Source organism: Cannabis sativa, chromosome 4 (assembly GCF_029168945.1).
Source record: "Cannabis sativa cultivar Pink pepper isolate KNU-18-1 chromosome 4, ASM2916894v1, whole genome shotgun sequence".
Taxonomy (NCBI): domain Eukaryota; kingdom Viridiplantae; phylum Streptophyta; class Magnoliopsida; order Rosales; family Cannabaceae; genus Cannabis; species Cannabis sativa.
In genome coordinates, this window is record NC_083604.1 from 60,881,549 (window position 1) to 60,894,503 (window position 12,955).

Consider the following 12,955-nt stretch of genomic DNA (forward strand, 5'->3'; position numbering starts at 1 on the left):
CATTGAGGGGTGAGAACGGTAAAGAAATCCCATCTCGATGTAGATCATCTATATAGAGGATCTTTAAATCACAATAAGATTATAACAATGGTTAAATGAGATAGCATATTGATATCGTGGAACATACAATATGCTCTATATAAGTCTGAGAGTGCAATTCTAAGTTCTACGAGTGGATTCAACGAAGAATTAATAAGTAGGAATTTACTTGGTAAATTTGGTTCCCTTATTAGAAGCTCAGCATATAGATCCATGGTCCCCATTCTAGTTGAGAACATTCTGCTTGTAAGACTCATTAATTGATTCGTGATTGATCAATTATAATTCTAAAGTTAGACTATGTCTAATTTTATGAATTTTCACTAAGCAGGGATGAAATTGTAAAGAAAAGAGTTTCTAGGTTTATTTATTTATTAATGGACTTTATATGTCTAATTAATAATTAAATTAAATGACAATATTATTTAATAATGTATTTTAGTTATTAAATAATTAGTTTTGGCATTTAAAAGGTTAGAATTGGAAAATTGGCGTTTTTGAGAAAATAGAGATAAAATTTGATAAAACTGCAAAATCAAGTGAGGCCCATTATAACACCATGGCCGGCCACTTAATGTGGGATTTCAAATTAATATTTTCATTATTTTAATGCCAAATAATTCCTAACCTAAACCTAGTAGTTGCCTATAAATAGAAAGTGATGGCTCAGTCACATAACATGCTTTCATTAGTAATCTGACAGAAATTTCTCTCTTCAGAAAAACTGAGCCTTCCCCACTTTCTATACCTGACCGAAACCCTCTCTCTTCTTTTCTCCTTGATCAATTTCGACCCAAGTGAAAGAGTAAGTGCCCACACACAGCAAGCAGTAACTCAATCATAGATTGGAAGACTGTGAAGGATCAAACTTGAAGAAGAAGGACATTCGGGCTCAGATCTTGATTATACTCTGCTACAGAAAGGATACAAGGGTTAGAGATCTAAGTGGAAGGAGACATTAATTCCGCTGCATCAATGTAAGGTTTTCTTAACTTTATATGTGTTTAATTTATCGTTTTAGAAAGTTCATATTTAGGGTGTTTAAACAACATACTTGTGAGTAGATCTAAGATCCTGGTAAAATAAATATTCCAACAACTGGCCTCAGAGCCATGGTAATTGATTTACTTGCAAGAAATTTGGACTTTAAAACGATTGTCTGTTTGTTTTTGGATGGTATCATGTTGTATTGAGTGTTATTTGATGAATGATTGATGTTTGTGAATTTTTGTGAAAAATAATTGCGATTCTGTTTCTGGAATTATTTTTATTGGATATTATGGAAAAAATTAAGCAAGTTACCTTTTTACAGAACTCAATTTCGATTTAATTTGAATTAGTTATGATTTTTTGAAGATTCGAAAAAATCGGAGCTGTGCTGAAATTTTCCTGCGATCGCGAAAACTGTCCGTACAGCTCACAATTTTTTCGTTTTTTCTTCGTTTTTTCATGCTTTTTCATGGAATTAACTTTTGATTTTTTGTGTAGTTTTGTATTTATATATTTACTATTCCTAATTCAATTCTAATTATCATTATGAATTAATTTAATATTTTTTAAATTTAATTCAAGATATTAGTGTAATTTAAATTTTTAAAATAGTAAATATCTATCTTATTGCTTAATTATCTATCTTATTTTTAAATTTGATTATATCTTATCTTATTTTTATATTTAAGGTCAGATTTTAAATATTTTTAAATTAAATCTTTTTAAGATATTTTGACCTTATTTAAATTTAAAATAAGATAATTATAATCATGTAATTTTAAATAGATGTAAGATATTTTGCTAACTTTTAAATTTTGTTATTTTATTTATTTAAATTAAATTTAAAATCTGAAAAGATATTTCATTTATCTTTTCTAATTTTTATTTAATTTTTATTTTTAAAATAACATTTAATTTTTAAAAGTAGTTAGCAAATTTTTTGAAATGATATTTAGGTTGGTTGAAACCTAATTTTTCAAAATTGTAGATTTAATTTTAAATATTTTTTTAAAAAAAAAAATCTAAATTTAAATTAATATTTTTTTTTAATTTCAAAAATAAATATTTATTTTATTTTTTCGAAAATTATTATTTTTTAAATTATTTTTTTTATTTAATTATTAATTTCGAAATCTATTTATTTAAAATTAAATAAATCCTACTTCCAACTATCTAGCTAACCTTGTTCCAGGAGTATGTGGTTTTAGCTTGTGTGTAAGTTTTTCAAAACCTATTATTACTTGATTGCAAATAGCCATGGTTACTTTTTTGCGAGATCTAATGATCTGATGGCTCCCTTGGTCAAGTTAATAATTTGTAACAGGTAAATTTACAATCTTCTTTCATCTGTGTATGACCTAGCAACATGATAGGATCCATCCAAAGTGTGCATGTGTGAGCCTATATGTTTATTTTATTTTAATATAGATGCATATAGGTTGTTGCTAAATAAAATGTCACACCATGATAGATTTTATTTAGGTCCATTTAGTTCTTGGACCTATTCAATTAATAACAGTTATTTATTTTAAGGTTAAATTCCTCTCTTTTGGGCCTTGTGTGAGAGTTGGGAGCCATAGAAGTGGGTACGACATACTGAACCCAGCACCCCCTCACATGAACTACCCCAATTGTGAAGGCCCATTTGCCTGATTTAAATAACTGTACTAGGTTAATTATATTAGTTTGACCTAATAAAATTGAATTAGCAACATAATTAACTTTTAAAATATATGAAATTTATTTTCATTTTAATATTTTAAAGTTAATTTTAAGAAAAACACTTTTAGTTTAGATATTATTTCTTGACAAACTATTTGTATTTTTCTTGTATTTAATTAAATATAGAATTTTAACTAACTAGATTCTTTCTGGAGCATATTTAATTAAATATTCCTATTTAAGTTATAAATTAGTTGTATCAGCTGATTTTTCTTATCTAACTTAAATTTGAATATTTGATTTAAATTTTAAATCAAGTTGAGGAATCCTAGGCATTAGTTATTAAAGATTCTTAAGATATTTTTTTAAGTTAATATCTTTTCGAATATTAACTTAAAATGGAATATTTTAGATATTTTTTAGGTTAATATCTTTTCGAATATTAACTTAAAAAGATATCTTCAAATTAAGTAGTTATAACTTAATTTTTGATATTTAATTAAATATAAATTTGAAATTATTTAAGTTTTAGATTTTTTCTATATAACTTAAATTAGATATTTTTCAAATTTTTGAAAAGATACTTAGTCAAATAAGATATTTTCTAGATAGTAATTTCTAGACTACTTATTATTTCTAATATTTAAATAGGAAAATAATATACTTTGTGAAATTAATTATTTAAATAATAAATTTTGGTACAATTTAATTAAGTATATTTTTCCTAGTATTAAATAGAAATTAATAATTAAGTCTTCTCTACACTTAATTATTATTTCTTGAATTTAATACATTTAATTAACTTGAAAAATCTAAATATCTAAGTTGATTTTCATCATGATACTTAAATATTTATTGATTTTCCATGACACTTAATTAAATAGAAAATTATTTTTAGGTTGAAATTTAATTTTTCAACTTAAATTTAAATAATTTTCAATATATATATATTTTTTATTTTCTTAATCAATTTCAAAAATTGCATTTTATTTATGCAATATTTTCGAATTTTTTTTTATTTTGAAAAATAGATTGAGTTGTAAATTAATTATTTATTTTAATTAATTCTTGGACCAACTACAATCAATGATTTTTTCATTTAATTGATTAATTTAAAATAAATGAATTTAAAATATATATATATATATTATTAGAAATTGAATTAACTAGTCAAAGAAAATCTAGATAGGTGATATTTTTGCTTGAAGTATTTCTTTTCTATTTTTATTATTTTTCGAAAATTGTATTTTTTATATACTTTAAATTTTCGAACTCAATAAATATATTCTCAAAGGAAATTTTTAAGTTGCTAATTAATTTAATTTAATTCAACTTAAATTAATTTCCTTAATATTTATATTTAAGATTATTACTAAGATGGAAATAATTAATTTTATTTCAATCACCATCTAAGTATAATTTTATAAATATTATATTAAATTCTTCCTTTAGAATTTTAATTCTTAATTTCGAATTTAATGAGAATTTATTTATTAGAATAATAAAGAAAATATATTTTAAAGAATGAGCTTTATTATTATTAAGATATTCGATCTCCATTGTGGGTTTTACACCGCGTTTATTTTAGTGAGTAATCCTCCCTAATGGAGGAACGTTCATTAGCAATTTCGCACCGTTTAATCTCGCATGATAAGTAGTTTGTAAGTGTTTTATATGGTATAGATCACCCTAATGGTGGCGACCATATTTGACTTGCAAATTGCGAAACAATGGTAGAAGCTCATGAGATAGAATAGCCTTGACTCTCGCCTAAACGGGACAACGCTGGATTCCAATCTTGATCGAATAAAAGGTTGCTAGAATGTTTAACATTTTAGATGAGCTGACAACTCTATTCAATGGATGGTAGCTTTGACTCTCGCCTAAACGGGACACTGATATCAGTTTGTTGAAAAACCTTGGAAATTATTTAGGATTGAATTTTTAAGTATTTTCTCATATCATTCCTACTTGCTATGTGCTTATAATTTCTGAATTGATTTTGTGTGTTAAACCATTATTAATTTCTATTTGTTGATTTCTATTATTTTGTAGTATCCTATATTATCAAAATGAATCCCATGTTATCACTGTTGACTGAAAACAAGCTGAATGGATCTAACTTTAATAAGTGGAATGAGAACATTAATATTGCTCTTATAGGAGAAAGTGCCTTGTTTGTTTTAACTGAGCCGTCACCTGAAGTGCCTGGGGACAATGCTTCCAAAGCTGTGAAAGAAAAGTATGAGCGTTGGCAGAAAGCAAATGACAAAGCTCTATACTTTATGCTTTCTAGCATGGTTGACACCCTCAAAACTCGGTTTTCTAAAACCGAGAAGGCTACTGAAGTTATGACGAAGTTAAATGAGCTATTCGGTAAGGCATCACTTCAGTCACGCTTTGACGCGACTAAGAAGTACATTAATGCACGGATGGAACCTCATCAAAACGTGCGTGACCATGTTCTCCTCATGTCAAGTTATTTCCAAGAAGCCCAGGATCATGGTGCTGAAATGGACAGTGCTACTCAAGTAAGTCTTATCTTGAATAGCCTGACTCCAGTATTTCTACCATACACATCAAATTATGTCATGAATAAGAAGGAAATTGACTTTCATGAATTAGTCAATGACCTTCAAACTTATGAAAATTTGATTGGAGGACCCAAGAAGAAAGGGAGTAAACCTCATAATCCTGGGAATGGTAATGGGACGATGAAACCTGAAGCAAATGTTGCCTCTGCTTCAAAGCCCAAATCGAAGAGGAAGTGGAACAACACCAAGAAGCGAACAAAAGCCATGAAGAATAAAAAGGTTGTTCCTTCTGGTGATGCTACACTTAAAGGAAAGTGTTTCTACTGCAATAAAAAAGGTCATTGGAAACCCCAGTGTCCTAAACTTCTTGCAAAGAAACAAGGTATTTCCCTTTATAAACTTTAAGAGTTTTAGTGAATTATTATCCAATTGGATTTATGATTCTGGACTAACTTTGTTTATTTGTTTTCTTCTTCTTATAGGCCAAGCTACTTGAACTCAGATGAGTTGGATCAGCAAGCTGGACCAAGGGTGAAATCGTCCAGATGAAGATGAAGCTCTTCAATTTATTTTTGAATTAATTGTTTTAGTTTAAAGACAATTTAGATTTCAAATTTTAATTAGGGATATTTATCCCTGTTTTTCTCATATTATTGCAATACATTTTTTATTTTATTATTAATAAAGTATTCTTTATTTTCGAAATCACCATTGCAAATTATGAGATTGAGCTTCATTTATTTTATCTTCATCAACAATTACCACATTATATTTATATGTTTGTATGTGTAAGTGTTTTTATTATTGATGCAAATTCTATAATATTTACAACTCTTCATAGAGTTATATTAAATAAACACTAGAAACTATTTCTATGTTTATTAATAATTGTTAATTCTCATACAATTATTAAGAATTTGTTTAATAAAAAGATCTTTTGATCTGATAGGGGTGGAGAAAAGTTAAGAAAACTATGCAGTTCAACGATCTTTTATATCTAATGAACTCTGGATAGTATTCAACTCCACATAAACTCTATCACACTTAGAGAATCATGATCTTTACAACCTTTAGGGTGGATCATAATCTCTATATACTTAGGGGTGGAGGTTATGCATAGTACCCTATATGTATATATACTTAGGGGTGGAGTCTATTCCACAATTCCCTATTTAACACATATATTTTTCTTTAAACATGGAAGTAATATAATGAGTCAGCTATTGTCAATATAAATTCTTGATCTTGATTGTATGTTCCATTTCGATTTTACTGTTGTAAGTAAAAGTTTGATACCTTTGAAAGTTCTTTGTTAAAGTTTCACACTACCTTAATTGAGTGGGAGAATTTTAAAGTTCTATACCCATCTTCATTAGGTTGATACTTGTGATAGATACTTAAGAACACTACTGAAAAGCAAATCTAACCATTCACATGGATAGGAATAGCTTATCAGAATTATGAGAATAAGATAAAGAACTCTAGTTCAGTCCATTCGAATGACTTGAACCTAGAATTCTTAATCCTCATAAAATTTGATGGTATCTTAATTTTGATTACTTTATCTCTGGCATGTATTTTTCACTTCAAATACTAGTCTGCTATGTTGATGACTTAGTCTTAACTTAAAGTTTTAGACTAATACAAAAGTCACAACTAGGTAACTCTCTAAACAATCAGAGGTTAAAAGTATTATTTAACTAGACATCTGCTATTGAGTGGGAGCTATCTGAGATGTAATCAAATAGGGAACATTAGAAGATATTCAAGAAGGATTTATGAAAGTGATCTATATGTTAGATATTAAGGAACTGTGTATCAGTTGTCTTTGTATCTCACCATCTAATTTCGAAATTCTTGAGATGGTGCTTACTTTGGGGGTGGAGGAATTATTGTATAATAATTCAAGCTCTACCAGAGAAGAACTATAACTTTGTTTATTTGAAAATACCAGAAAGTTATATCACTGAAGAAAAGTCTACATTGTATTATCTCAATTACATATTTTAAAATATGAGAGATATGTCTTCTGTTAATTCAGATGTACTTTTAAAACAGTAAAGATTTCAGTATCCCTTGATAAGTAAAGCATATAGTAAAGGATGTTTCATAAGAGTTTTTATGAACTAGTTTCCAGAAGTTTGGGTGGATTCAAATATACTACACTTGATCTGAAGATCAAGACATCAGATTGACCTATTTGCACAGTTTGTTTTATATTAGTGCAAGTGGGAGTTTGTTGGGTTTTATGCCTATAAAACTCTTTACAATCTGATTAGTTATCAATATAAGAAATTTGAAGTGATTGATGTTTGCATGAATTTTACATGCTAATGGTTTTATATGTTTAATATGTTTATTACTATTACACACAAAATTAGTTAAATCCAGACCATATGTTTATTCACAATTACAGTATCGTCAACACAGTGGAATGTGATTGTGATCATATGAATCAAAAGACTTGGTCCCTGTTTCATCAGTGTTATTGGATTTACACTAATGTGATAATCATCAATGATGTGTACTTACACTTGGAGTAAGTGTTATGTTCTTTCCAGGACATTAGTAAAGTATACTAGTTTCGAATGTATGGAGTATACATTGGACTGGACCGATATTGCAACTAAGTTAAGATATTACAAACTTACCGTTATACATATCTTTCCAAGTCAATATCAGTAGTTGATCTTAAGATTAAAAGAATCTAAATCCTGATATGCTTAGGCTCAACTCAGGAGTGTTATTCATGTTCTTTGATTTATTAGTTAAGCCTACTTTTGGGTCAGGGTGATACGTATATTTTGGGAACATGATAGTATGATTGAGTGGGAGTGATGAACATAAATATGGAATCTATAGCTTCTACTGGTGTATATAAGTCAAGTGATGATTCCCTTCGAGCTTAGCAAATAGAAGTAAATGGATGAGCTCTTGTTTAACTGACTAATTATTAGATCACTAAACACCATTTACAGGTAGCTAAGTGTTTTAAGGGGCAAAATACATTGAGGGGTGAGAACGGTAAAGAAATCCCATCTCGATGTAGATCATCTATATAGAGGATCTTTAAATCACAATAAGATTATAACAATGGTTAAATGAGATAGCATATTGATATCGTGGAACATACAATATGCTTTATATAAGTCTGAGAGTGCAATTCTAAGTTCTAAGAGTGGATTCAACGAAGAATTAATAAGTAGGAACTTACTTGGTAAATTTGGTTCACTTATTGGAAGCTCAGCATATAGATCCATGGTCCCATTCTAGTTGAGAACATTCTGCTTGTAAGACTCATTAATTGATTCGTGATTGATCAATTATAATTCTAAAGTTAGACTATGTCTAATTTTATGAATTTTCACTAAGCAGGGGTGAAATTGTAAAGAAAAGAGTTTCTAGGTTTATTTATTTATTAATGAACTTTATATGTCTAATTAATAATTAAATTAAATGACAATATTATTTAATAATGTATTTTAGTTATTAAATAATTAGTTTTGGCATTTAAAAGGTTAGAATTGGAAAATTGGCGTTTTTGAGAAAATAGAGATAAAATTTGATAAAACTGCAAAATCAAGTGAGGTCCATTATAACACCATGGCCGGCCACTTAATGTGGGATTTCAAATTAATATTTTCATTATTTTAATGCCAAATAATTCCTAACCTAAACCTAGTAGTTGCCTATAAATAGAAAGTGATGGCTCAGTCACATAACATGCTTTCATTAGTAATCTGACAGAAATTTCTCTCTTCAGAAAAACTGAGCCTTCCCCACTTTCTATACCTGGCCGAAACCCTCTCTCTTCTTTTCTCCTTGATCAATTTCGACCCAAGTGAAAGAGTAAGTGCCCACACACAACAAGCAGTAACTGTTGGAAATTATTTTACCAGGATCTTAGATCTACTCACAAGTATGTTTATTAACATCCTAAATAAGAACTTTCTAAAACGATAAATAAACACATATAAAGTTTAAGAAACCTTACATTAGGTGCAGCGGAATATAATGACTCCTTCCGTTCAGATATCTAGCCCTTGATTCCTTTCTGTAGCAGAGCATTATCAATATCTGAACTTGGATCTCTTTCTCTGAATCCTTGATGCTGAAACTCCTTCGCTGATGATCTTTCTTCACGATCTTCCTCACTATGATTGAGGTATCACTTGATGTGTGTGGGCACTACTCATACACTAAGGTAGTTCGAAATTCAAAGGAAGAGAAAGAAGAAGTGGCAGCTAAAGATAGGGAGAGAGAAAGGCTCAGGTTTTTCTCTGAAGGAAAAATAGAAAATTTAAGTGTAAATTTCGTGAAGCCTTCACTATCTATTTATAGCATTCCACTAGGGTTAGGTTTGAATTATTTGGCATTAAAATAATGAAAAAATCATTTTAAATTTCCTACAAAAGTGGCTGGCCCTATACAAGTGGATTTGGGCCTCACTTTTTGCAATTTTGCAGTTTTATCTTTTCTGCATCTGATTTTCTCAAAAACGCCAATTTTCTAATTCAACCATTTAAATGCCAATTCTAACTATTTAATAACTATAAATAATTATTAAATAATATTGTCATTTATCATATTTATTAATTGAACCATACAAAGTATCATAATTAACAAATATGCCCCTAAAACTCTTTCTTTACAATTTCGCCCTTACTTAGTGAAAAATTCACAAATAGATATAGTCTAATTTGAGAATTATAATTGATTAATCAAAACCAATTACATGAGTCTTACAAGCAATATTATCTCAACTAGTGGGGGGACCATGGGTCTATGTAACCGAGCTTCCAATAAGTAGATCAAGAATTTAGCACTAAAATTCACTAACTTATTAATTCTTCGTTGAATCCACGCATAGAACTTAGAATTGCACTCTCAGTATATAGAATGCTCTATATGTTCCACCATATAGACACATCATTAGTTATCCATTGTTATAATCCTAATGTGATCAATGATCCTCTATATGAATGATCTACACTGTAAAGGGATTAAATTACCGTTACACTCTACAATGTATTTATTCCTTAAAACACTTGACCCCGTATAAATGATATTTCAGCTTATGTGAAATGAGTACTCCACCATTTATGTTCGTTTGGTCAAGCTCGAAGGAGATCATCCTTTGCTTACTATTCTCCAGATAGAAGCTATAGATTCCATGTTCATGATAGCGCTCCCACTCAATTGCACTACCGTGTTCCCAAAATGTACGTATCACCCTGACCTAAAAGTAGGCTTAACTAACAAATCAAAGAACACGAATAGCCTTTCAAGATTGAGCCTAATCATAACAGGATTAAGATCATTTGATCTAGGATCAACTAGGCGATATTGATTTGAATAGATTTTACGGTAAGTTTAATTAAATCTAAGTCAAAGTTCAATATCGGTCCCTTCCGATGCATACTCCATGCATCCAACCTGAGCTTTACTTTAACCAATGTTCTGGAAAGAACATAGTAGTTCTCCAAATACAAGTAAACTCTGTTGTAGATTATCATATCAGTAAAACCCTATGTCTGATAAATCTAGGAAACTTTATTCACATAGTCATGTTTACTTTCCAATGTGTTGACGGCACAATAAACAGGATCAAGTATGTGAAAAGGGTTTCAGATAAATTTATACATTATGTACATATAATCATGAAATAAATCATGTGAACCATGCAACATTAAATGTTATTTCTGATCTATATTAATAAGTAAATCTGATTATATTGAAATGAGTTTTATTTAGGGCATAAAACCCAACAAACTCCCACTTGCACTAATATAAAACAAAAAGTGTGTTTCAAATAATCTCTACACCTTGATATACAAATCAAGTGTAGTAGTAGTAAACTCCTCGTAATAGGATCTGAAAGGTTGAATTAACCACAACCTTTTCTCCACTATTACTCTTCCTTTAATCACAAAATCATTGATAATGTGAAATTCCTCTCTATATGTCTACTCTCTTGGGATATTGGATTCTATATCTTTGGCAACTACTTTTGGTTAATCAGGAAATTAACACTAGTAGTTTAAGGCAATTTGGAATGATGCCAAAAATGTATAGAACTTTCCTTAGACTGAATAAGTACCTTTCCTGCAACCTTAACATTCAGTCCCTCTCTGGTAGACCTAGAGACTTCAGATAGGTTTTAACACTTCTCCAAAATCACTATTCCACCCCCAGAGTAATCACCATCTTATCAGAAAGATTTACTAGCACAAAGGCAAATTTCGAAATCTGATATGGTGTAGTCTAAGAGTTTTAAACACACCCTTATAGACTAACATATAGTTCCTCTTCTTTATCTTAAGACTTACTTGATTGTCTTCCAATGTTCTTCTCCTGGATTAATCTGATACCTACTCATTACTCCCACTCAACAGCAGGTGTCTGGTCTAAGGCATACAAAAGCATATCTAAGACCTCTCACTGTTGATATAAGAATTTCATGGCTTTATCTTTTCTGGATTAGTTGAGACTTTTCCTTAGATAAAATCTATGCCTAAGAAGTTGTGAAGCTTCTATAGATTGCCATTAGAAAGAAAATGCTTCAGCATCTTACTAGAGTAAGTTGCTTGCATTAGAGTAAGTAATTACCAGGTATACCACAAGCCATAGGTTTAGATAAACTCAAACCTATAATACTAGGAACAGGAAGTTTGTTAAGTCCATTGAATAGACTTATAAACGAAATTTCCCTTTATGTCCTTGTAATAGAAAACTTTAGGTTACTCCATGTGAATGGATTAAACCATAGTTCTATTGGCTTTCTTCTTAGTTTCTTATCTTGACAATCCATTACTTGTTTAAACTCACAATGGATTTTAATCACTAGTGTCTCCCAAGTCATAAGAAGGTGAGTTCCTAGAAACTCTCCCACTACGACAAGGTACCGTGAATTATGTCGAAGAAAACTAAATGGTATTAACCTCTTTGGTTGTGACAAGACAACAGAGGCAGTGGGATCATCATATGTTATATAAGATGATAGAACACTTTTGGAATCAAGAAAAATATCTCCTTTATTTGCTACTTGTTTTTAGACTTAGTCATTATCTTAGAAAAGTAGTATTTGTTTGAACAAACACTTTCTTATCTATTGACTATGGGATGGTCCACCCAACATCACTTAGAATAGCTAACAAACCATGGTTAACAGTTCTAGCCTTTCTTAAGATTTTGATTAGGTCATCCATGAATCTAGTAATGATTTACACGAAGTATACAACCATTACATCATTCTGAAATTGTATTACCATAGAAGGATTAGGCAACGACTAGTAACTAATCATCAACATGCAACTCGAAATTTCTAGGGAGGTAAGTTTGGATATAATTCAAAAATCAAATTAATGATCTTTGAACTGCATATCTACTAACTATTTCTCCACCCCTATCAGTTCGCAAGATCTTTAACCACTTACCTTAATGGTTTTAACCATTGCTAGAAATTAATGAAATTTTTCAAACATTTCAAATTTCTTTGTTAAAAGGTATAATCTAGAGTTATCGTTTTAAGAATACAACGAAAAACTCATATCCACCCCTGAATGTACATCCATCTGCGAATGAGATGAACTACTTTCAGTGGATATAGGCATATTAACTCTTTGCAGAGATTGATCTTGTCAAATCCACTATGAACAAGATACAAATGCCATAGATTAAAAAACATGTGGTAGTGTCTTTTGATGACTTAGGTTTAGTTACATCAAAGA